Source organism: Suricata suricatta, chromosome 3 (assembly GCF_006229205.1).
Source record: "Suricata suricatta isolate VVHF042 chromosome 3, meerkat_22Aug2017_6uvM2_HiC, whole genome shotgun sequence".
Taxonomy (NCBI): Eukaryota; Metazoa; Chordata; class Mammalia; order Carnivora; family Herpestidae; genus Suricata; species Suricata suricatta.
Window position 1 is genome coordinate 14,246,767 of NC_043702.1, and position 25,533 is coordinate 14,272,299.

A 25,533-nucleotide genomic window follows, 5' to 3' on the forward strand; every position below is an offset into this window, starting at 1 on the left:
ATACCTGCCCATTCCCCATAGCCACGCCGATGCCTGAGCTGCTGGCATTCATCGCCTCAGGATGAGAAGCGGGTACATCCTCCAAGGGGTGATTTTTAAAAGAGATAAGTGCAAAACTGATTTCTTAAATCTCTTGGCAAACAGCATTCCTGAAATGGACATTTTTAAAATTCCCTTTTCATGTCATGAACAAAACCTAGAAACCTGGTCACAGAGTTTAATAAAGGCTACCTTGTGGATAAGAATTTAAAAAGTGACATAAGAACAGGCAAAGTCCTTTGTTTATTCAGATGTACACTGTTACATAAAGGAAGCCAAATTCATGAGCTAGGGACTTACACAAACAACTTCAGGGCTAGCCAACCAACTAAAGCCAAGTTCCCAAGTAGTATTTAATCTGATTACACCTGGTGTTTATAATATCGAATAGATTCCTCTGTTGGTGAACCTCGCATTTCCTTCTTCATTGCCTTTTGACATAAGAGAAATAAAAATTCTTTTATTGTTAAATTGTTTTATTGCAGAACCTGTCTTTACCCAAGGGAAATAAAAACGTTTGTGTTTGAGTATATTTAAAGTATATTTGAATGATTGAGGGGAGTCATAAAATATGTGATAATTCATGCATAATGTCTATTATTTACCACTTCAGATATAACTGAACTGAGAGGACAAAAACATATAATTTTTTTCTCTTTTTCTATGTTAGACTGAAGTTTTTATTTCTAATCTACCATAAAAATCCAGTACAACTTCTAGTATTCTGAAATATTGCTTGATATTTCTTTTCTCCTGCTACACCTATTTATAACAAGCTTGAATTAAGTAAAAGTGTCTCTGACCTTTTCTACCCTTAAAAACAGAACTCAGAGCTATTTGTCTTCCATATAGATCTATTTAAGTTTTGAAGATTATTGTCCTAGACATTTGAATTAAGAAAGTATAAAAAGAATAGCAAAGTAATTAAAAGTAAAGTAAGATAAACACAATAGCAGAAAGAAATTAAATTAAAAAATTAAAACAATATTATATTTTTAAGAATGGTATTTATTTTTTAAAACTAAGGGGATTTTATTTTCTGAAAGGTACTACATAGGAAAACCTCTGGTAAAACTGAACAAGGGAAAGAGACAAATAAACAATAAGGGAATGAAAAATGGACCAAAACTCATACACAATAGGAAATTTTGAAATAATGAGATAATTAGGAAAAATTATAGTTCAGGGCTCTACAAGTCATAAACAACATTTAAATTTTTCAATATGAATGAACAAAAATTACTTAAGACAAAATAGAAGTCTCATATAATGACTTAGACAAAGTAGAAACCAGAAATAATCAAATAAGTTAAATTACTAGTCAGAAACCAACTCTCAGAATGCATTGATTCCAGAAGGTTTTGGAGAAGAATTTCAATAAGGAGGATTTCAACCTTATGCAAACCATACCAGCAAGTAGGGGGAAAAAAAGGAAGATATACATAATACATTTTATGTAATTAATCTATTCTTTAATAAAAAGAAAAGCTAAAGAGAGAGAATCAATAATATCAATGTGGGATCAGATCTGTTAGGGAAACTGTGGGGAGGGGGCTCATTTGGCCAGTTACCGGTCACAGGTTATGAGACAATGGAGAAAGTAGGAAAGGGGAATTTTTTCCTCCTAGTTACAATCAGGATTTTCTTTAATTAGAGTCCCAAGTAAAACATTCAACTCAATTTTAGGAACTTTCGGCTACTGGAATTTGTTCTTTAAAAGTAACTGTATACACTGGGGTGCCTGGGTGGCTCCGTCAGTTAAGCATCTGACTCTTGGTTTTAGCTCAGGTCATGATGTCACAGTTCTTGGGTTTGAGCCGCATGCTGACAGCATAAAGCCTGCTTGGGATTCTCCCTCTTTCCCTTTCTTTCTGTCCCTCCTTTGCTCTCGCTCTCCCACTCTCTCAAAATAAAGAAATTAAAACATAAATCAATTTTTTAAAAATGACTGCATATGCTAAGTGCAACAAGTCAGAAAAAATGAAGTATGATATCACGTATGTGTGGAAGCTGAAAAGCCAACATCAGACTTTGGGGGAGATGGCAGTGTAGGAAGATATTGGGCTCGCCTCATCCCACATGTACAACTAGCTTAATACCCACACCAGTATAAATAAACCAGAAAACAATCAAAAGACTGGCAGAACAGAATCTCCACCGCTAAATATAGAGAAGAAGCCACATTGAAGAGGTAGGAAGAACAGAGATCTGGTGTAGGCCCAAATGGACCTGCAGGACTGTGAGAGGGAGGGACCCTGTGGGCATGGAGAGAAGAGAGGAGCAGACCCCACACCAGGCACCTCGGACACAGAAACCTTTCCTGGGAAAATGAATCTCCATAACATCCAGCTTTGAAATCCAGAAGGCCTGGTTCCATGAGTTTTTACAATCAGTGGGGCTGACACTTGGAACTTTAAAAATCAGCATGCTTATCTCTGGGAGAGCTAGAGATTGATAGGAAATTGAGCCCATGCTCTTAAAGAGACAGAACAAAAAAGGCCCTGCTGAGATGTACCACAGAAGCAGCAGTTTGAGAAACACTGCTGTATATGGTACATGGGAAGGAAATTTATTTCATAACATCAGAGCCTGTGCTGAAAGGGGCTGGGAGACTTCTCCAAGAGCAAAGGAGCTGGCGGGCACTATTATCCTCCCCCACCTCCCAGCCCAGATACACTGACACCTGCAGGAACCAACAGAGGGCCAATACGCTTCACCTAGCTTGCTAACAGCATGCCCCATTCCCATGCACTTCTGTGTATCTACTCCCTCCAACCTAGCTGGGCTCAGCAAGTTTCCTCAGGTGGCTGCAGGTCAGCTTCCACAGTGGACCACCATGGACCTTGCTGGCACCACTTGATCCAGCCCTTTGTTCTCCTGCAGACATGTTCTCCAACACACCCTTGGCAAGAGTTCATCCAAAGTACTGCCAGAAGCCTGTCTGTGCAAGCAGCTGCAACAGGGCCCAGCTCCACTCTGAAGTGACTGCTGCCCTGAGGAGAAGAGAAGATAATCATATACACCAGTCCAACTAGGGCCCCCACAGTGGGCTATAGACAGACATCTGCTGACTTCACGGCCACCCACCAACAACAGTTTCTCAGGGGAAAACACAGAGAGAGCACTATGGCGTCTTTGGCAAATGCCTGGTCTGAGTCAACTCAAGCCCAAGGTGGCCCCCAGACTGACCCACTAACAACACAGGGACCAAACCCTCCCCTCAACAGACAAAGAGAGCCATTGATGATGACTGGACTGAATGCAAACACTACTCAGCCAAAACAGTAGGGTACATGCAATACACATGGAAGACACCCCTGAAGAACCAGGTTCTGGTGAACATAGCAGAACAGAAGGCACCATAGGACCTCTTCTTCATAAAGTCACTACTTTCAAGAGCAAGAGACACACATGATTTTCCTTACACACAGAAAATGACACAGAGTTAGACAAAATGAGGAGACAGGAATATGTCTCAAATAAAAGAACAGGGGAAAAGACACAGCAAGACAGCTACATGAAAGAGAGGTAAGTAGTATGTCTGATAAAGAATTTAAAGTAATAGTCATAGGGGCACCTGGGTGGCTCAGTCGGTCAAGCGTCCGGCTTCAACTCAGGTCATGATCTCACGGTTTGGGGGTTCAAGCCTGCGTTGGGCTCTGTGCTGACAGCTAGCTCAGAGCCTGGAGCCTGCTTCAGATTCTGTGTCTCCCTCTCTCTCTGACCCCCCACCCCCACCCCCCGCTCGAGCTGTCTGTCTCTCAAAAATAAATTAAAAACATTTTTAAAAACCTGGTTTAAAAAAATAAAAATAAAATAAAGTAATAGTCATAAAGATACTCACTGGACTTAAGGAAATAGTGGACAATTTCAATGATACCTTCACAGAAAAATAGTAAACATAAAAAAGAGTCCATCAGCAATGAAAAACTCAATAAATGAAATTAAAAATAACTCAAGGGAAACATACCAGACTAGAGGGAGCAGAAGAATGGATCAGCAACCTGGAGGACAGAGTAATGGAAATCAATAATGCTAAACAGGAGAGAGAAAAATGAATTATAAGAAACGAAAATAAATTAAGCAAACTCAGTGAAACCATTATGGATAATAACATTCACATTATAAGGATCCAAGAAGAAAAGAGAGAGAAAAGCAGGCTGAAATTTTTTGAAGAAATAATAGCTGAAAATTTCCTGAATCTGAAGAAGGAAACAGAAATCCAGATCCAGGAGGCACAGAGAGCCCTCAACAAAATCAACTTAAGGAAGTCAACACCAAGACACATAGTAATTAAAATAGCGGAAAAAAAAAAAAGTAGTGATAAAGAGAAAAATTTAAAGCCAAAAAATAAGATAGTTACATATAAGGGAAATCTCATAAGACTATCATCTGATTTTTTTTAGCAGGAAGTGTGTAGGCCAGAAGAAAGTGGCATGAAGTATTCAAAATGCTGAAAAAAAATAAAAAAACCTGCAACCAGGAATAATCTATCCAGCAAAGTTATCATTCAGAAAAGAAGGAAAGATAGCTTCCCCCAAAAAAGTTGAAGGAAACCACCATGGCTAAACCAGCCTTACAAGAAATGTTAAAGAGGACTCTTCGAGTGGAAAGGGAAGATAAAAAGCAGAAGAAAAGTAAGAATCACAAAAGCAGTAAAATTAGGTATATCTCTAAAAGTCAGTTAGAGGATTCACAAAATAAAAGGATGTAAAGTATGATACCATATACCTAAAATGTGAAGGGGGAATAAAATGTAGTGATTTTAGAATGGGTTTAAATTTAAGTGACCATCAACTTAACAGTAGACTACTATAAGCATAGAATGATATATATAAGCCTAATGGTAACTGCTATCAAAAACAGATAATAGAGAGGCAAGAAAATAAACTTGGAAGGAAATCCAAGTATATTACTAGAGAAAGCCAGTAAACCAATAGAGAAGAGAGCAAGAAGAGAAAAGAACAAAGAAGAACTACAAAAACAACCATAAAACAAGTAATAGAAGATCAGTAAGTATATACTTACTTAATCAATACTTACTATGAATTTAAATGGAGGAAACACTCCAATCAAAAGAGATAGGATGAGGGCCTGGGTGGCTCAGTCAGTTAAGCATCTGACTCTTGATTTCTGCTCAGGTCATGATCTTATGGTTCATGAGTTTAAGCCCCACATCAGCCCCACATCTCTCAAAAAATTAATTAAGTAAGTAATTAAGTAATTAATTTTAAAAAGACATAGGGTGACAGAATGGGGAAAAAACCAAGATCTATCTATATGCTGCCTACAAGAGACTCATTTCAAACCTAAAGATGCATTTCAAAAAATTAAGGTAAGAGATCACTTGGGTGGCTCAATCAGTTAGGCATCTGACTTCAGCTCAGATCATAATCTCACATCTCATGAGTTCAAGTCCTGCATCAGGCTCTATGTTGGCAGCTTAGGTCTTGGAGCCTGCTTCAGATTCTGTGTCTCCCTTTCTCTACCCACACCCACTCATTCTCTCTGTCTGTCTGTCTGTCTGTCTGTCTCTCTCTCTCTAATAAATAAATTTTAAAAAATTATAAAAAAGAAAATTAAGAGATGAAAAACATGTATCCTGCAAATGGAAGTGAAAAGAAAGCTGGGATAGCAATACTTAGACAAAATAGACTTTAAAACAAAGACTGTAAAAAGAGACAAAGGACGCTACATAACCATGAAGGAAACAATCCAGCAAGAAGGTATAATAATTAGAAATATTTATGTAACCAACATCGTAGCACCTAATACATAAAACAGCTAATAACAAACATAAAGGGAGTAAGAAATAGTAACACAATAATAGCAGAAGACTTTAACAACCCACTTACATCAATAAATAAATCACCCAAAACACAAAGTCAAGGAAACAGTGGTCTGAATGACACATTGGACCAGATGGGTCTAACAGACATTTTCAGAACATTCCGTCCTAAAACAGTATAATACACATACTTTTGACGTGCGCATGGAACAGTCTCCGGAATAGATCACATTAGGCCACAGAACAAGTCTCAACAAATTTCAAAAGATTAGTTATACCATGTATCTTTTTTTGACCACAACAATATAATACTAGAAACCAACCACGAGAAACAGTCGGGAAAGAGCACAAATACAGGGAGTTACATAACATGCTACTAAACCAAACTAAAGCAAGAAATCAGAAACATACCTGGAGACAAATGAAAATGAAAACACATTGTTCCAAAATCTTTGGGATGCCACAAAAGCTGTTGTAAGAGGGACTTTTATAGCAATACAGTCCTACTTCAGGAGGCAAGAAAAGCCTTAAAAAAAACAACCTTAAACCTTAGAACTAAACCTTCTTACCTTAGACCCAAAGAAGCTAGAAAAAGCACAAACAAAACCCAAAACCAGTAGAAGAAATGAAATAATAATGATTAGAGTACAATAAATGAAATAGGAATTTTAAAAAACAATAGAACAGATCAATGACACCAAGAGCTGGTTCTTTGAAAAGATCAATAAAATAGATAAACATTTAGCCAAACTCATCATAAAGAAAGAGGACTCAAATTAAAAAAAAAAAATCAGAAGTGAAAGAGGAGAAATAACAGCTGATACCACAGAAATACAGAGGACTGTAATAGAATATTATGAAAAATTACATGCCAACAAATTGGACAACCTAGAAGTAATGGAGAAATTCCTAGAAACATATACCCTCCCAAAATAGAATCAGAAAGAAATAGAAATTTTGAACAGACTGATTACCAGAAATAGATTGAATATCAGTAATCAAAAAACTCTCAACAAACAAAAATCCAGGACCAGACAGCTTTATAGGTGAATTCTAACAAACATATAAAAAGAAGTTAATATCTAATCTTCTCAAACTCTTCTAAATATATTAAAGAAAGGAAAGCTTCCAAATTCATTCTGAGGCCAGCATTACGCTGATACTAAAACCAGATAAAGACATTAAAAAAAGAAAAACTATAGGCTGATATCACTAGTGAATAGAGAAGCAAAACTCTTCAACAAAATATTAGCAAGACAAATCAACAATACATTTAAAAAAGTCATTCACCTAAGGGATACAGAAGTACTGATGCATAGGGGCACATGTACCCCAATGCTCATAGTACATAGTATTGTTGATTTTCAACAATAGTCAAATCATGGAAAAAACGTAAATGTCCATCAACTGATGAATGGATCAAGAAGATGTGGTCTATGTACACAATGGAATACTACATGGCAATGAGAAAGAATGAAATCTGCCATTTGCAGCAATGTGGATGGAACTTGAGGGTGTCATGCTAAGTGAAATAAGTCAGGCAGAGAAGGACAGATACCATATGTTTTCACTTTTAAGTGGAACAGGAGAAACTTAACAGAGGAGCATGGGGGAGGGCAAGGAGGAAAAATAGTTGAGGAGAGGGAGGGAGGCAAACCATGAGAGACTCTTGAATACTGAGAACAAACTGAGGGCTGATGGTGGTGGGAGGAGAGAGGAAAGCGGGTGATGGGCATGGAGGAGGGCACTTGTTGGGATGAGTACTGGGTGTTACATGGAAACTAACTTCACAATAAACTATAAAAGAAAAAAAAAGTCATTCACCATGATCAACAGAGATTTATTCCTGGAATGCAAGGGCATTTCAGTATTTGCAAATCTATCAATGTGATACAATGCCCACATCAACAAGAGAAAGGATAAAACCCACATGATCATTTTAGTAGATGTGGAAAAGGCCTTTGATAAGTGCAGCATACATTCATGATAAAAACCCTCAACAAACTAGGTTTACAGGGAACACACTTCAACATAATAAAGGCCATATATGAAAAACCACAACTGACATTATGCTCAGTGGTGAAAAACTGAGGGTTTTTTTCCTCAGATCATGAACAAGACAAAAATATCCATTCCCACCACTTTTAGTAAACATAGTACTAGAAGTCAGACAAGAAGAAGATATAAAAGGCATCCAGATGTGTAAGCCAGAAGTAAAACTTTCACTACTTGCAGATGTCATAATACTCTATGTAGAAAACCCTGAAGACTCTACCAAAAAAACTACTAGGACTGATAAATGAACTCAGTAGGTGACAAGATACAAAATCAACATACAGAAATCCGCCGCATTTCTATACACTGATAATGATGCAGCAGAAAGATAAATTAAGAAAACAGTCCCATCTACCATTGTAGCAAAAATAATAAAATACCTAGGAACAAACTAAACCAAGGAAGTGAAAGACTTGTACTCTGAAAACTATGAAACACTGATGAAAGAAATTGATGATGACACAAATGGATAGATATTCCATACTCATGCATTAAAATATATATATATATATTGTTAAAATGTCCATACTACCCAAAGAAATCTACAGATTTAATGCAATCCCTGTCAAAATACCAATAGCATTTTTTCACAGAATTAATACAAATAATCTTGAAATTTTTATGGAACCACAAAAGACCCCAAGTAGCCAAAGAAAAAGAGCAAAACTGGAGGTGCCACAATCTCAGGTTTCAAGCAATACTGCAAAGCTGTAGTCATCAAAATAATATAGTTCTGGCACAAAAGCAGACACATAGATCAATAGACCAGAATACAGAGCCCAGAAATAAACCCATAATTAAATGGTAAGTTACGAGGTGCCTCGGTGGCACAGTCAGTTAAACTTCAGACTCTTGATTTCAGTTCAGGTCATGATCTCATGGTCATTAGATTGAGCCCTGTGTCAGGCTCCATGCTCAACATGGAGATATTCTATAAATAAATAAATAAATAAATAAATAAATAAATAAATAATAACCAAACTTTAAAAAATAAAAACTGAAAGGTCAGCTGATCTTTGACAAAGAAGGCAAAATTACGTAGTGGGAAAACAACAGTCTCTTCCACCAATGGTATGGGGAAAAGCGGACAGGTATGTGCAAAAGAATGAAACCAGCTCGCTTTCTTATACCATATCGAAAAATAAACTCAAAGTAGATTAAAAACCTAAATGTGAGACCTGAAACCATAAGACTCTAGAAGAGAACACAGGCAGTAATCTCTTTGACATCAGCTGCAGCAATATTTTTCTAGAATGTCTCCTGATATCAGGGAAACAAAAGCAAAAATAAATTATTGGGACTACATCAGAATAACAATCTTCTGCATAGCAAGGGGAAAAAAAATCAACAAAACTAGAAGAGAGCCAACTGAATGGGAGAAGATATTTGCAAATGACATGTCTGATAAAGGGTTAGTATCCAAAATATATAAAGAATGCATACAACACAACACCAAAAAAGTCCCCCAAATAATCCAATTAAAAAATTTGCAGAAGATATAACCAGATGTTTCTCCAACAAAGACATGCAGATGGCCAGCAGACATATGAAAAGATGCCCAACATCACTGATCATCAGGGAAATGCAAATCAAAACCACAATGAGATATCACTTCACACCTGTCAGAATCAACAACAAAAGAAACAACAGCTCTTGGTGAGGATGTGGAGAAATAGGAACCCTCTTGGACTGTTGGTGAAAGTGGAAACTGTCGCAGCCATTCTGGAAAACAGCATGAAGTTTCCTCAAAAAGTTAAAAATAGAACTACCCTATAATCCAGCAATTTCACTACTTAGATATTTATCCAAAGAGTACAAAAATATAAATGCAAAGGGATGCATGCATCCCAACATTTACAGTAGCATTATCTACAATAGCCAAAGTATGGATTCAGTCAATGTCCATCAACAGATGAATGGATAAAGAAGATGTGGTATATACATGCAATGGAATATTACTCAGCCATTAAAAAAAGAATAAAACCTGGCCATTTGCAACTACATGGATGGATCTAGAAGGTATAATATAAGTGAAATGAGCCAGTCATAGAAAGACAAATACCATACGGTTTAACTCATATGTGGAATTTAAAAAACAAAACATATGAACAAGAAAAAAGAAAGACAAACAAAAAAAACAGACTCTTAACTATAGAGTACAAACTGATGGTTACCAGAAGGCAGGTGGGGGAAGGAGGTGGGTGAAATAGTTGAAGGAGATTAAGAGTATACCTATCATGATGAACAATGAATAATGTACAAAATTGTTGAATTATTACATTGTACACCTGAAACTTACACTGTATGCTAATTATCCTGGAATTAAAATTTTACAAATAATAATTAAAAATGTAAAACTTAGAAAAACTCAGAAAACAGTAGAAGTGGTACTTGTCAGGGTCTGGGTGTTCCAGGGAATGGGGAGATATTGGTATAAATGGGTACAAACTTCCACTTAACAAGGTTAACAAGTTCTGGGAATTTAATGTACAGAATGGTGATTACAGCTAATAATACTGCATCAAATACTTCAATGTTGCTAAGAGAGTGGACCTTAAGTGTTCTCACCACACACAAAAAAAATGATAACTATTTGACAGAATGGAGGTGTTAGCTAAGGCTGTGGTAGTAAATCACTTTGCAAAATATAAATGTATCAAATCAACAAATTTACACCTTCAGCTTACACAATGTTATGTCATTAAATCTCAATAAAGTTGAGGGGGGAAATGACCATATAAAGAGACTGATTGGTTGGAGGCCAGGAGGATTTATTCAGGTTACAAAATGAAATTTGATAGAAATAGTGAGGGTGAGCCTGCGTGGCTCTGTTAGTTAAGCATCAGATTCTTGATTTTAGATCATGATCTCACAGTTCATGGGATTGAGTCCCGCATTGAGCTCTGTGCTAACAATGTGGAACATGCTTGGGATTTTCTCTCTCCCTCTCTTTCTGCTCCATATGCACTCTCTGTCTGTCTGTCTGTCTCTCTCTCTCAATTTTTAAGTTTTTTTAAACTTAAAAAGAATAATAAGAATCCCTCCCCCCCTTTGTGAATTACTCTTCACATTGCTTAAAGCAGAGTTTCAAGTTTCCATTACATAAAAATTTACAGTAAAAATAATCTTCAACTTTTAATTATAAAGGTTAATACAAAGGGATATTATATGGTTTATATAAGTATTTATTGTATTATATAATACATACACCTAAGATGTGCATACCACCAAACCGTAAGAGAAAAAGATCTTGTAAATGACCTGTGTTTCTCAAACCTTTCTACCTCTTTATGTATTCTGAATTTTGTGCTTACCATACCTTGCTTTCCATTTATAGTTTACCATTCTCCTGAAACAATTTGTTGACAAAGTTTTCATATTTTTGAGCTTCATATAACCTGAATCTCTACTTTGCTTTCCAATCATTATGTTTTCTAGACATAACTACATTGGTATTCATAGTCATGATTTATTCAATTCCATTTCTATAGAATATTTCGCCATCTAAATATACAAGATATTTATACATTCTAATGTTGAGGAATATTCAGCATGTCTGGTTTGGAACAACCCTCCATGTCAATTATTATGTATGTATACAGAAGTGTATGTGCACCAGAATTTCTTGGGTATGGACCTGAAAGATGAACTTCTGGATGAAAAATCATGTAAAGTTCAACTTTTACAAAACAATGCCACATTGTTTCCAAAAGCAATTTTACCCATTTGTGTTCTCACCAGCATTCCACAAGTTCCTGCTCTTCACCATCAGATGCTGTTGCTTTTGTGAACCTGGAGTTATAAAATTGTGATGTCATTTGCATGTACCGATAACTAATAAGGTTGGCATATTCTTCATATGCTTTCTGGCAATTAGAATATAAAGCCAAGATATGATGGAGAAGAATTTCTCTGGAAGTCTTCTCTAGGAAAGTGGAGCTACTCTTCGGTGCAAGTGCATGTTCAACCCATCAGCCTCCAGCAAAGAATGAGGGAGCACCACCAAGCCATGGCTGCCCCAGAAACCCTACTCCCCACCCCGACGGAACCTTCTCTGTACCCACCAGAACTACCATGCAAACACCAAGAGCGACTGACGCAGAGACCAACCAGCTGAGCGAAGCCCTTCTAAGGATATGTCCTGACCCTGAACAACAAACAAAAATAATGAGGTAGATTTTGATGCCATCAGAGTACAAGAGATATCCTGCACTTTCTACCATGGTCCTACATGAAGACTGTGTGGAGAAGTTTGAGGTCAGGTTAATGATAAAACTTGAGCTTGTGCCCATATACCATGGGAAGTAGTTCAGTAAGAAGACATGTATTTCCAGTGGGAAACTGTTGCATCTATAAACAATGACATTGAACAGAACTAACATTTCTGTGCAAGGCAAGTCCACATTTTCTGCCCATTTGAAACTCTTAATTAGTAGGAGTTTATTCTTAAGGGTGTTTACATTTTTCTATTTGTATTTTTTTTTAAAAACTATCTCAAGCTGAAATCTTGACATTAGGAAAAGCGAAAGTTGAAAAAAAATTAATTCTGAAATACTTCCCGAAGTCATTGTACCAATTTCCACTCCCATCCTTGGTGGTGAAGTTCCTTTTACTCTATCTTCTCAAGGGTCTTGGGTGGTCTGGGCAAGTCACTTATCCTCACTTTGTAGGTGAGGAATATTTCCCTGTGAATTTCATCTTCTTATCATTAACAGAAGCAAGGCTGTGAGATTTAAATTCTGTGGGCTGCAGATGACTATATGTTTTTTCTGGTAGCGCCCAGATATAATGGAAACAGGTTAAATAAGAGTAAGAGAGATGAGAAGCATTAAAAAAAAAAAGGATAGAAACTATAGTTTAGTAAGCACCAACTACATTTCATGGGGCAGATGGTTTATTTGTGTTACTGAAGCAATCCTCATAGATCCTGTCAGTGAGACACAGAAATCCCCCATTTTAACAGAAAAGGAAACTGATACTCAAAGGGCCTAAGAACTTCCCAAGGTCAATGGTGGTCAATGGTTTTCTTTTTACTAGCACACTGGCTTGCACACCAATGATTACCCTTTTACAATGTTTCCTTCTACAGGAAATTCTTAATACATCACAGCTGGTGTTTGCAAAATGAATTGAGATTCTTACAGTAAAGATGCTAAAATCAATTTTTTTTTAATTCTTGGAATGAAGGTATAAGAAATAAGAAATTCTTTACAGGAAGAAAACTAGAATTCGAAATTGATCCTTTTTTTCTGGTTAATTTCATTGTGGACAGCAAAGGCAAAAAAAAATAAAAAGCCATCTTGGATCAGATGTTTTGCATGTTTTCTTGTATTTCTGAGTTTTGATCAAGGGTCAGATGCACAATTTTTGAAGTAATGACTTCAGGCAGCTTATTTAATCAATTATAAATGGTAGAATGACATATTCTATAAAAAATATTTTCTAAGGCATACAAAATCAATTAATAAGATAGTAGAGCAAGAGCAGAGTAAGGCTATAATTAAGGTGCTATGCAGTTCTAGCCTTGTATAAGAGAGTACAGGATTCTTTTTTAATTTTTTTTAATGTTTATTTATTTTTGGGAGAGAAAGAGAGTGTGTGCAGAGGAGGGGCAGAATGAGAGGGAAACCAAAAATTTGACGCAGGCTCTGTGCTGACAGTAGAGAGCCCGATGTGGGGCTCAATCCCATGAACCCTGAGATCATGACCTGAGCCGAACTTAGATGCTTAACTGAGCCACCCAGGTGCCCCAAGAGTGTACAGGATTCTAACCTTAGCTTGTAATTCTAATTTTATTATCACTCCAAAAAGACAAAATTGAAAAATATATTTATCAAAGTGAAGGAATTCAGAAACCATCTTCGAAGAAGCTAGGGGCAAACATGGTAACGTTGTATCATTTTTATAACAATTGATTTGCAAAGTTAGCTTTGCAGCCCTTTCTTCCCAGCATTAATTTTTATTATAAATATAAGTGATATGAAGCCACAATGTTCCTGTTTTAATTAAGGACTAGAACCCATTTCCTCAAAAATTGCAACTGTAGCTTTAATTACTTAGAGGTCTTTCTCATATATTTTAGTGTTTTAATATTTTGGCCTAGATTTTAATGCTTTTGTTCTTCATGTAAGATTTTCATTAATCCAATTTTGGAAATGAGAAGTCCAAGAAAATCTGCTGCAGGAATTTCTGACAACCAGCTGATTTCTGCTCAGATTTCCTACAAAGTTGACAAGACCATCAGATTCTCATTTTATTACTCTAAAAACTCTGAACTTTGATATTTCACCCTCCAGTGTAAATATCTAAATATAGACTATCAGAATAAATCAGAAACCAAATGTTAATTCATTGTAAAATAGTTGGAGGTTTACAGCTAGCTAAGTATTTATCTTAAATAATTTGCAATTAGAAATGGAATTAAAATCCTGCACAGACCCCATCACGACAATTATGAAGAAAACTTGATGACCAATTATTTCCACATTCTGCTATAGCAAAGCCTATACAGAGATTTAGACGTACTTGTGTGTGCCCTCAAGACCCTGACATAGAAAAGACAGGCAATGCAATGCAATGGCAATGCAGATACAGATAATGAAAGTAATCAAAGTAAACATTCTAACCACCTTATAGTGCTTTTCTTACCTACAGAATATACTTACATAACGATAAAACTGGTTTTTTAGCTACAAGAAACTTAAGAAATAAAAATGAGTGTTCTCCTCCTCAGACTTGGGACTATGGATGCTTAGTCCAGTAACACTGACTCAGCTGAAAGCATTCAACTTTTCAAACCGCCTTCAGGCACACACACGGGCGCGCGCGCGCGCGCACACACACACACAGAAATGCATTTCTTTTAGAGTTACCACCCTTTATGAAAAGATTAGCCAGCTTGATCATTCCACCTAGAACCTAGAACAAAGTCCAACTTAAATTTCTAAAAGTCTAATCCATCCTCAAAAAGTAAAAATTTACACTATTTCAAGAATTTTAGGATCGCAATTCCAAAAGAAAAACTCGGAAGTGTTTTCAGGTTTGGAAACAGATTTTGAATTGTTGGTCCTACATTAAAGGAATGCCTACTTACACTTAGAGCTTCGGGTGAGTTTGTGAAATTTTTTTAAGATCAGTTACAAAGCACCTATGTTAACAGTTGTTAAACTCAACCATGTCTTTGTGATTCAGAGGGATAAGGAATAGCTGGAGGAATCTTTTCTATGGCAGTTAGATCCATCTTTTCTATGGCAGTTAGAACCAGTGGGTAATTAAACCTACTGAGATTTTTAAACACAATCAATTCTAAATATAATTTGCCACATATGTAACTATCCAGTCAGTAAAAGGGAGAAGGACATTTTAGTAATCAAAAGAGATTTGTATGCATTGCTTCTATTGTGTTACTCAGCCAATGGATGTGTACGGTCTCTGTTCTAACTCTACAAATCTTATTCATCCCCTTGTGGGTAGGGAAGGAACCAGAATGGTCCTGTCAACTTACAGAACATTTAAGATGAGGTTGAAATAGAATACAAAATTTTAGCTTGTGTTAATCTAATCAGATGGCTAACTTCTGAAACTCTAAGAGATTCAGGACACTCACTACATACTTGCTACGACCAAGAGCCCCTTGGCCTCAAAGATTTTTGAAGTAAAGGCTTCTGGAGACCCTGTGAGCCCGTCCAGTTGCTTACGTGATTGATCTCCAAATATCCATCCAGCATACCTTACCACATTCATCTACCCTAAGCTCAATGGAGAATGTTGGATTTGAATCTTTTCAGATCTATCTCACCATTTCAGAAGAGGTTGTACTAAGCAAATACTTGCTGAATGTGTCACTGTGGATCAGGCGTTAATTTTCTATGGAAAATTCCAAGAACACATCTCTGAATGTGTCCAGATTTTCAAGCGTCTCTCCTATCATTATAGCTCAGTTTCAAGAGAAATTAATTTTACTGGGGAAAAAAAACCTCAGTCCATGTGTCAGTCAGAACTCAAGAAGATGTGGAGAAAGCAAGGGAGAGGAGGAGTCCTTCTCCTTCAATCATAAAAAAAAAAAGGAAAACAAGGAAAAAAGGCCTGCTCAACAGCAAGTAGACTTTCAGGTACCCATCCAGATGTCAAGCACTGCAGGAGGGAAGTGTCCTCTTGTTCAGCCAAATAGAGCCAACCCCTGAAGCTGGAGTGATCCAATCCCAAAGAAGCCTACAAATGCGGAAGGCCCTTCCCAAATGGAAATTTTGGTGCAGATAAAAAGGGGACTGAGATGAAAATGAGTAGGAAACAATGAAGTATTCTGTTGATCAGGAACATATTTATCTCTTATGATGTCTTCTTTCACAAGGCTCTCTTCTAAACAATGCTTAAGGGGGATGCCTGGGAGGCTCATTCAGTTGAGCTACTGACTCTTGATTTCAGCTCAGGTCATGATCACAGGATTATGGGATCAAGTCCCATGCTAAGCTCTATGCTAAGTGTGGAGCCTGCTTCTCTCTTTCCCTCCCTCTGCCTCTCCCCCTGCTTGTGCAGATGCCTCTCTCTCTCTCTAAGATGAAATGAGATGAGATGATAAGATAAAGTAAGATAAGATAATGCTTAGCCTACCTGGGCTTCTTGAAAGTACCTTTGCTTTCTTGAAAGTGCTGAGTTAAACACTAAGAGTCATGATCCGAGATTTCCTCTTGGAATTAAAATGAAAATGCCTGCTATATGAGTCCATTATCTACACTCTCAAGAACTGTTTAATACAAGTCATCTCGGCAATTCTTTCATCAGTGTGTTCAGGAATTTGTTCAGTAGGCCTACAACACTAAGCATGTCTACAAATAAAGTTAATAAGCTTTTCTAGACCAGTTACTAAAATTGACCTTTCATTAGTTAATAGACCATATTTCACTAGTGTTTTGAGTGAATATCTCTGAGAGTTGGATACATACTCACAACATGGCTCACAACAGAGTACACTTCTCGATCTTCTCAAGTCCTCAGGATCTCGGACTATGCAAGGAGCTTTATGGAAAGGGGACATTTTCTATAACCATGATTCAGACTCAATCTTAAAAATGCCTGTGGTTAGAGGTTCTATGGTTTGTTTCATTTGGAAAGATTTGCCAAGGAATCTGTAGATTCTTCTTTCCTATAATTCTGGAACCCAGCTGGGATGATTTAGGCAGATTTACCAATCCCATGCCCACGGAGGAATGGGAGAAAAAGGATCTGAAGAGTGGAGGATCTTACTATTGTCTTGATGGGAAGAATGTCTGAGGCCTCCCGCCATTCAGGGAGGCCTATCCATATCCATAGGTTGGCTTAATAAAAACCTGATTCTGAGGAATAAACAGGTAGTGATGTCATGGGTCTCATCAGTTAAAGTACCTCTCTCTGTAGTCTCATCTACAAAATTTGAAGGCTTGGAGATTATTTCTAACTCTCAGGAAACATATTTTCCTCCCAGAAAATCTCGTATTGAATTCTCTAAGTACTAGCTTAGTCTACTCTTGTACAGCTTGTAGTCAGTTATCATATTCTAGACCCTTGGAAGATTAGACAAACAGGACATAGCAATGCTGTCATCAATTTCAAACTAGCTGTTCCACAAAATAAACACATTCTAATGGGAAGAACTAACCTGACTGGTCAAATTATGGGCCAAAATCCCATTTATGTGGTAAGGATGCCTGTCTAGGTCAGTATCTAAATCCTCAGGAATAAAATCTAACCCTGTTTGGTTAAGTTTGAATATGAAGGGATCCAAATACCATTACGCAGCAACATAAATATGCAGAGATGACTCTGAACATCAAAGCTAAACATTCTGAGATGATATAAAAGAAGAATAAAGGAGGAATTTCAGGCCTTGCTAATCTGCCAATTTTCTATGAGTAGCATTCTTCATAATTTGAATTTTCAAAATTTCCTTGTCAAGCAAATAACTTTATAGCACATCAGAAAATTTTGTATGTATATTATTTGTTTGTATAAATAAATCACCTTTCTTATAGTTAACCTTTATCAGCGTTTCCTAGGCTACGTTATTTCTACATTTCCTTTCTACTTTTCAAAAACAAGGGTGGGTACAGTGGAAATTCGAAAGAACACTGCAGGAGGAGAAGTTAGGATTTCAAGATTCTGAGTTCTCTTCAAGCTCTGAACTTACTGATCAGCAGCAGGACAGTTACCAAGGCAACTAAAGTTTTACTGATCATTTTCACCAATAAACTGGATTAGTAGCTCTAACTCCTCTCAATCCGTAACATGTTCTTGGGTACAAAACCCAACTCCCTAGCACTAAAGCAACACATAAACCCATTGCGTGTAGATATTCCTTCTCTCTGAGCACATAACACAGTCCATCCCAGACTGTCCTTTAGTCATGTCTCCTACTAGAGAGACAGTTCACTCCCATCTGTCATCAAAAGACCTTGAAAAATAACACCATACTTTTCTGTAGATTTTACAGAAGGGACACAACATGTGAAAACTTTATAAAAATCCACTCTAAACATCTCTCCTTCTCCCAAAATTCCTCACCGCGTAGCAGCTGCTTCCTTCTCTCTTCTTTCTCCATGTAGCTCAGCCACCAGCATATGGTACTTTAGTCTCATTTCTTCTGCTTCCTGCTATGTGGCTCCTGCCACCTTCCAAGAGCTCATGCTGTCAACACATACCCCTCCTCACGGCATGAAGTCATTTCTGGATATCAGCTCTAAATCCCCTTTTCTCTCAATGAGTATCCCTGACTTCTAGTAAATAAAAATGTCCCATCTCCTTGGATCTGCAGAGACCTCCATGTCTTATATCTGTTCACATGGATGCCATGGAGGTGACATGGCCCCTTGGGAGCCCTTTTCACCTGCAAAGCTCCAAAGCAAAGCACTTACTGTTGAAGGAGGTCATCAAGAGGATGTGACTGCTAGTTGGCACACAAACTGGACTCAGATAATCAATCGGAGGTTCCTCATCTCCTCCCCTGTCCCTGGAAAGTATGCTTTGCCCACAGTTCCTGTAGCTGGAGCTCCTCCAAAGGCAGAGTCTTGAGAGAGCATGGTGTTGAGATCATCTGTACTGAATATGTGACTGAATTCAGTCAAAGCCTCCACATGAACCTTCAGGATCCTGGGGGCCAAGTGCATTCAGGAATATACTTGCCTTGTGCCACCTCAAGTCGAGGCTCATATGCAAGTTCCCTTGCCTACGAAAATTGCACCCTAGCAGTCTGAACTGGTCTCTCCTTTCCCTCCATAAACAGGGTTATGTTGTGAAACAACACTTACTAGAAGCTTCTGCTCCTAGGATTAGCTCAACATGACAAAATTTGTTAACTTAATAAAAGTCAAAACAGGGCACTTGGGTGGCTCAGTCGGTTAAGCATCTGACTTTCACTCAGGTCATGATCTGGCAGTCTGTGAATTCAAGCCTCATATCAGGCTCTGTGCTGACAGCTCAGAGCCTGGAGCCTACTCTGTATTCTGTGTCTCCCTCTCTCTCTGCCCCTCCCCCGCTCATGCACTCACTTTCTCTCTCTCTTTTTCTGTCTCAAAAATAAATAAACATTAAAAAAAATTTTTTAAGTCAATGTCCTGAATCCTGAACAAAGGAGCAAACTTTTATCTATTAGACATAGAAGAGTTCATCTTTACTTGTGATTCTGTTTTTCTTTTGAGTGAATATAAGTGTCCATCTCCATCATACATTAAAAAAAAAAAAACAAGCCTAAACTGGTGACTCTGTGTACCATAATGCCACTCTCCACAACTACCTGCCTTTATGATTTCTATGCACGTATCAAATTCTATGGAATTGTATCTAAAGCTCCAGATAACACACACTCATTTGGAAATTTTTCAACTCCCTTTATGTTTTTAGGAGATTGGATTTCATGACAAAAGGAATTTAAGGGATTCAAGCATATCTTTCTCTGTTTACCCAATTGTATCCCCTCGTCCAAATCCTTCTGATGAGAAAACCAAAACCAGTGAGATGCATTCTCAAGGAATTTCTAATTAAAAGAGTATTTGGTGCTATCAGTTTTCTTTTATGATTTTCTGGAACAAACCACTGAATGAAAAACTTTATCTGGAGGAGGAAAAACGGACCTTAATTCGGTTTCCTTTCATTCAGTTTCCAGAATGGTCCCTGGCATACAGTCCTTACAAAATGTATCAATCCAGGGGTGCCTGGGTGGCTCAGTCGGTTAAGCATCCGGCTTCAGCTCAGGTCATGATCTCATAGTGCGTGGGCTCAAGCCCTGCATCAGGCTCTGTGCTGACAGCTAGCTCAGAGCCTGGAGCCTGTCTTCTGACTCTGAATCTCCCTCTCTCTCTGACCTTCCCCTGCTCACGCTGTCTGTCTGTCTGTCTGTCTGTCTGTCTGTCTCTCTCTCTCTCTCTCTCATTCTCTCTCTCTCAAAAATAAATAAAAACATTTTAAAAATTTTTTTAAAAAAGAAAAGAAAATGGCCTTGGATGTCAGTAACATTGCAACCTCAAAACTAGAAGATCTAGGCTGGGCTTCAGGCAGAAGAGGTAGCCTGCCCCTGACATCCCCTGCCCACCGGATGAACTCCTGAAGGTCAGGGACAGCTTTCTGCAGGGAAGGTGCTCAGGCTTGGGCTCGAACCCCGTGTACAGCGCTGGCTACCCATGCGAAGTGGGCAGGTCTTTTCACTGAGGCAGCCGAGGCGGAGGCCCCGCGCATTCCGGCTCCGCGCACGCGCCCCACGACCTCCCCGTGCTGACAGCGCGAACGCGCGGCCCCGCGGGAGCAGCACGAATGTATGACATGTCCACGACGGGGTATATAAAGGAAGACAAGTTGGAGAAGCTCACACAGGATGAGATTATCTCTAAGACCAAGCAAGTGATTCAGGGGCTGGAAGCTCTGAAGAATGAACATAATTCCATTTTACAAAGTTTACCGGAAACACTGAAGTGCTTGAAGAAAGATGATGGCCCCACCTCAGTGCTGCATCTGTGAAACTGCCTGCCTGTTTAACATGGCATCCCCGGAACAGATAAGGAATACATCTATCCTCTAAAGTGCAGTTCAGACATAAACTTTATTTCTTTGAAGCATTAGTACAGACACATTCCTCCAGGATTCTAGTGTCCTCCTCTCAGTAAATTAAAAAAACCAATATTTATCCAGTCACTGATTTCTCGAGGAGTAGAATGAGAACCCCAGGAAAGCTTGCAGAGTAAGAGTGTGGGGACTGAAGACAAGTTCTACTAGGTTGACTCCTTCAGATTGTTTATGGAAAATGGAGGTAAGTCGTGGTCCTGTTTTGATTCTGCCCCCTAGAGGTTGGCCCGCTGCACTGCACAGGGCCCCTGAGGGATCATCCCCCAGCTGCGGGAAGTGACCCAAGTGGAGTTGTGGAATTCCCTCCAGCAAAGAGAGGCACTCCCAGAGTTCCATTCCCTCCCCAGAAGCCATCTAGATCCAACAACTAGTAGATAGCAGGAAGGGAAACAACAGAAGCCTCCAGACCCCAAAGTGGAATAACAAAGAGGCATCTCAGCCCCTCCGCTGCTGCAGCAGGCTTCGCTAAGCCTCTGTCTCAGCTTCTTCGAAGCCCAACTTCTCCCTTCTACCCAGCCCTGCTGCCTGCACTCTCTCCCAGGCGTTGCTGCTGAACTTACCCTGATGTGTGCAACGCATTACTGCCAAATGCACTCCCTAAAATACTGTGTGTGTGCAAAGTTCAGTGGCAGAATCAGTTTCCTTGGAAACTCAACTGGAGGCACCATCGAAGTTTATTGGTGGCGATCTAATGATGGGCTGACTTCTCAAGGATCCTCACTATCATTCTAATGGCGGCACTGTAAAAAACGTGGCAGCATTCTTTATGTGTTCATTTGCAAGCCAAGGAGGAATCAGAAAACTCTTTATATCCAGGATCTAAAAACATCTTGGCACATAATAAATGCTCAGTAAATAACTGTAGAATGATTGAATTGATATTGTTTCACCAAACCAATGGGCTGAAGGATAAACTGAGGTTAAAACCAGAGAGCCTTGGCCCAAGGCTTTTAACTTCCCTCCAAGTGTTCCTCAATCCCACCCTCCCCCGGGGGACTAGGTCAGAGCACACTCTCAGGCATCAGGATTGAATCCTGAGGCCAACGCCCACTGCTGAGAGAGCAATTGCACCACCAACTCCGGAGTCACTCCTGACTCCAGGAGGAGCTCTTTTTTAAAAACTAAAATTATTTCCAGGAAGTATTTTGTTTTCCCAAATCACAGCACTGTACCTTTCTGAATGTGTTTCTTTAAGTCCAGAACTATAAATCTAGAGCTTTGGAGGCAAAGGGGACTAGAGGGCGGAGAAAAGGAGATGAGGATTCTGGTGATGTGCGTCTTTACTTTTTTGTTATTTGGTTTGGACAGGAAGTGCATGCATCCAGTGATTGGAAGCAGCTGTGGGCTATGACACAGGGGCAAGAATCAAGCAGAAGTTCCTGCAGACGCAAGTCCTTGAAGCAGCTCCCCAGCTGTCCCCTGCCCTGCATCCCCTTCCCTTCCCCTCCCCTATTCCCGGCTCCTCCCGCTGAGTAGCAGCAAGCGACTATGTGTGAGTCATGCGAGTGTGCAGGAGACAAATTCCACTTAGGAAAGTTTCAAAATAGAAAGAACATGGCTTACAGATGATGCAGGCTCAGATGGGTCCTGAGCAGGGGCGAGGGGATGGAGACTGCAAGGAAGTGACTTTTAGACCCCAGTGAAAGGACACAGGTCTGAACCAAGCTGACTCCATGACAGGCTTTAACTTTCCCCTCTGAGTTTAAAGGCCTAAGCTTCAGTTTCCCAGAATCATTAGACAATACCAGGGAAGGGCACCTACTGCTCAACAAGCGACCACCTTCACAGCAGCCAATCAGACGCGGCCAGCCAACACACTTAACGTTCCTAAGGACAGGCCTGTAGATGGAAACCATAGATAGTTACCTGTTGTTTAATACTAGATTAACCAGTTACTCACCCCACATGGGGGTCCTTGGCCCACCCTGTAACTGGTTATTTTCAAAGAAACACTAAATGTCATGATTGGGTCCCGCCAAAAGTAACGAACACTCTGGACAATATGTACGGTTAGAATTGTTGCTAAGGCTGTTTTACAATGATGATTGGATTACGGTAACTATGTCATAATTTTCTGTAACCCCCCTTTTCCAAACCCCATAAAAACCCTACCCAGCCTTTGTTCGGGGCTCTCAGCACAGATCCACTGCATTGGTGAGGTCTGGGAGCCCGAGCGTAAGCCCGAATAAATGCCCTTTGCTTTTGCACATGTGACTCGGTCTCCCCGGTGGTCTCTGGTTTTGGGGATATTGCAATCTGGGCATAACACCAGCTGTAGGAGGGTAAAGTATACACATCACCAGTCAGGACAGGCTAGGTTATGCTGTGGTAACAAAAGACTCCAAAACCAGAAGAATGTTTTCTTCTTGCATGATCCCTGGCTAGCAGGGGACAACTCCCACCTACTCCACCCTGCCTTCACTCCCGGACCTAAAGGGAAGGAGTAGAGCCTATACCTGAGACATGTTGGGCTCATGAGAAGGAAGACAGAGATGGCTGACCACAGCAAGATCTTAGAGCATCCACGTGGAGGTGATGTGTGTGTCACTTTTGTTCATTTCATTGGTCAAAGCAAATCACATGATGATGTCAGAGTTCAACAGGCTGGGGGAGTGTGTGACCTTCCCAAAGTCAGGGGCACCAAAATCACAAGGTCAGGCCACCAGAGAGTAAGTGGCAGAGTGAGCATTCTCCCAAGGTCTTTGCCAGATACGGCCCTGACTTCAGGTTTTCATTCAATAAATACTTGTCTGCATGCCTGAAGTAAACAGATAAGCAAACGAATTACTGAATGACTACAGAAGCTTGACTCTGCATGGGTCTTATCTTAGCACTGTTCATTCACAGGAAAGACCTACTGGCATAATTAAGGGGAGAAAGGTCAGTTACAGAATAACCCTCCAAGTGCCACCTTCCACAGCTCTCATGAGGACAGGCCATCGCTGGCAGAACTGTCAGCACAATTAAGCCAAAGATACTGTGTCAACACTGAGAGGCTCCATTTTTATATTTAAAAAGAGGCACCAGGGAGGCTGGCCAGCCTCCATTCTGAACGGGAGCCAAAACCCAATTGCAGTAGCATGTGCTGAGACTTTGTGTACTTTTCCATTGTGAGAGGTTGAGCTACTGTGTAATACGTCCAGCCCGGCCTTCCTGTGACAGCTTGAACCAGTTTCACAATCTGTAAGAAAAGTCCTAGATTCCATGTCTGAGGTAGACTACACCAACCCCTAATCGATCAAGAACAGCACTGTCTTCTTGCTGAAGTTCTAAGTCAAAGGAAACAAGTTACTACTAAGATAATCTGCCCAGAGAGTTTTTCAGTAAACAGATCTAAAATACAAATCGGAGAGTTACTTTTCAGTTTGTTCTGAAACTATTTATTTGTTTGGGCAACTTGTAAAGACAGATTTAAAGCCTTAAAATAGTAAAACTCGGAAGGAAAAGTATTATTTTATTCACATGTCGATGTGTCTTCTTTTTCTGAAAAGGAGAAAGGATGAGGAGAAAATCCACTGAAATATTTTGTACGCAGTTATATTCGATACAGTAAGACATGAGCAACAAGTAACAAGGCAGATAGAAATCTGTTATACTAACTGAATGGACTTTCCACAACTCTAAAAGAAATATCCCAGTGATTTTTATTTAAGCATATGAAATGAATTCTACTCTCATTAAAATTTTATATGTGTTATGGATAAATATGATAAGCTACTTAGTTGAAGAGCATGGGTCTTGTGTTCTGTATATCATACACTGCGTTTCCAAAGTGTCCTTAACAGAATAGGTGCTCCGTGCAAATTAATCAGCAATAATGTCCCCACGAGAGAGGAAAAAATGGCAAATGTGCTTCCATTCAGTCTAGAGGCTTATTATTTATTCATCTTAAATCTTTTTCCAAGCTTTGGAGGTATTAACAAATAAAGAAACAAGTCACAGACTTGCCGTTCTCGTGTTAGGGGCCAGAGCCACTAAACCTTCTTTCTGAAGACATACATCAAAGGAAGCCACATCTTCCCAGGGCAGATCACCTAAGTAGAGACAGAAACACAATTCTTTAGTTCTAACTTTGGTCAGGCAGTGGTTAGTATGGGAGTTTTGAGATATACTATTTATTTATTTAGTGTTTGTTCTAGTTTTCAGCTAGACGATAACAACAAAAACTAACATCTAATGTGTTTCTTCTGTGTGCCAGGAAATCTTCTGGGCACCTTACGTATATTAATGAGTACATTTGATACAACCTCTATGCTCTGGCCCATGGTTTTATTTCACTGAACATTAGTATCACCTAGGGAATTGGGGGGCGGGGGGGGTCTTTTGTTATTGTTTTTCTTTAACACCATATACCCCAAATCAGAATTTCCGGGGATGGACCCAGACACCCGCACTTTGTGAAGCTCCCCACATGATTTCACTGTGTAGTCAAAGTAGTGAGAGTAAGTAGTTTGATTTATTCTGAAAACAGGGCACGAAGAACAGTCATGCAGCTTTGATTAATCACTTGGGACCTAGTCTTCTACTGGGAAATCTAACAGTTTCTTCTTGAAATGTGCTCCCCC

At 39.2% G+C, this 25,533-nt stretch overlaps 1 long non-coding RNA gene across 1 annotated transcript in view; it reads right to left on the reverse strand.

The window, feature by feature from the left end:
• The window catches only part of LOC115288645, a 45,095-nt gene extending 30,526 nt beyond the window's left edge, over positions 1-14,569 (reverse strand). The window contains exon 1 of the long non-coding RNA XR_003907130.1: positions 14,548-14,569. This is a non-coding gene — a long non-coding RNA (uncharacterized LOC115288645). The remainder of the gene's footprint in view (positions 1-14,547) is intronic.
• Positions 14,570-25,533: the final 10,964 nt, after the last annotated feature.